At 45.7% G+C, this 1,820-nt stretch overlaps 1 pseudogene; it reads right to left on the bottom strand.

The window, feature by feature from the left end:
- Window positions 1–201: 201 nt before the first annotated feature.
- LOC130023259 (casein kinase I-like) lies at window positions 202–1,285 on the bottom strand (annotated as a pseudogene).
- Window positions 1,286–1,820: the final 535 nt, after the last annotated feature.

Raw genomic sequence — 1,820 nt, 5'->3', positions numbered from 1 at the left:
GTGTGTCAACCATTTAGTTAACTTTTCTACTTGAAAAAATGCAATAGGAAACTGGACACCATGTTTCACTATCTCAGTTAATATTCACAATTACACTGGTTACAACTCAGGTTGTAACTGATGCTGCTCAGAGCCAGTTTACACTGAAATTAAGTTCTTTACACCAAGTAAATGGTTGTCCACAACCACTGGCTAGAACTAAAACATCTAGATTTGAGGAGAAACAAATGCTGCTCCAGACATCCACTCTGCTTCTTCTGTTCCTCAATTCATGCTCAGAAACCTTTCATGTTACTCTTGGTTTTGTCAGTTTGCTTGCCTGTGGGGGTTTGGGCCTGCTCACCCTGCCCACTAGAAGAGGCTGCCTGCTGTGCTGCTTTCTGCTTTAACGTTGTCCAATCAAAAGTGTAGTCATATTGGTGGTTCAGGGTCCTGAAAAGAATGCGAAATAGCTGCCTCAGATACATGTAATCCGGGACCTCCTCAAAGCGCAACCCACGACAATAGTTTAAGTACATGGCAAATTCCGAGGTCAATCCCTTACATAAAACTTCAGCAGGAGCAGACATCTTCTTTTCACTAGTCTTTTCATATTTTTATTTCTTTGTTGCAGCCATGAGTACTTGCCACAGCAGACTGGTTCTATTAAAATACGTCAAAACATATCCTAAAGATTCCATGTCATCTCGGCGACTTTGTTCAATCCCAAGATGTGCATTGATGCTAGCACACTGGGCAGTGCCAGTGAGATTTTTATCTTCCATGTATGGTATGTGTTGTTGTGTCCTGTTGTCTCTGTACTTTTTGGTCAAACTAAAATCAATAAGGAATAACTTATTACAGTGAGGCCCAATACCCATTAGGAAGTTGTCTGGTTTAATGTCTCTGTGTATAAAATTCTTTGTATGCATATTTTCAATTCTTCTGATCATCTGGTCAGCTAACATAAGCAGTTTTTATTGTGAATCTTCTTGAACAGAAACTGAAGAGGTCATCGAGGCCGGGTCCAAGAAGATCCATGACTAACACACTGTAGTCTTTTTCCTGACCATACCACCTTACATGCAGGATGCTGACCCCTCCTTGGAGGACCTTACAGCTTTCACTCTCCTCTGGCAGCTGCGGGTGCCAGACCTTCTGCGACTCCAGCTCAAGGCCACTTCCTCGCCGTTGGTGATGTTGATGGCCAGGTAAATGTCCCTGAAGGAGCCGGACGGATCTTCCGTACCAGTTTGCATTTCCCCCCGACGATGAATTTGGCTTTGGAGCCACTGCTGCTTGCCATCCTGAGCGACGAAGCTGGAGACTGGGGCCAAGCCCGACACCTCTGAGGGCCGACGGAGGCATCTGGGCTAGTCCACGGAGCACTGTGGTGGCGGTGGAAAAGGCGGACGGAAAACGGGAGTGGGGGCGCGCTGAGTTTAGGGCAGGGATCCCGCTGCCCCCACTGCGGCCGTCTCCCGCAGGAGGGACCCCTGTCACTCCACAGACACCGACATCCCGTGACTCCGGCTCCAGCCTCTAGTTCCAGTTTTGGAGAGATCGCTCAGTGCTTTTCATAGATGCTGAATCAGACCGCACTCCCAGCAACACTAAAACAGTGCTCCATTTAGACAAAGTCTCAACAAGGGTTGTCTCCAGTCTTCTAATATCGTCTATTGTCAGTGGTGAGAGATGATCTTCATGTACTTTATGTTTACATTTCCCTGAAAGAAAGTGTTGATAAACACCTCTTTACATGCCAACAGTCGATGGGAATGTCAATTTTTAGAGAAGTATCCGTTTATTTCACCACATCATATTTTAAAATTGAATTGACA

Source organism: Sorex fumeus, unplaced genomic scaffold (assembly GCF_029834395.1).
Source record: "Sorex fumeus unplaced genomic scaffold, SorFum_2.1 ptg000022l, whole genome shotgun sequence".
Lineage (NCBI taxonomy): Eukaryota > Metazoa > Chordata > Mammalia > Eulipotyphla > Soricidae > Sorex > Sorex fumeus.
This window is presented reverse-complemented; position numbering and strand designations above follow the sequence as displayed.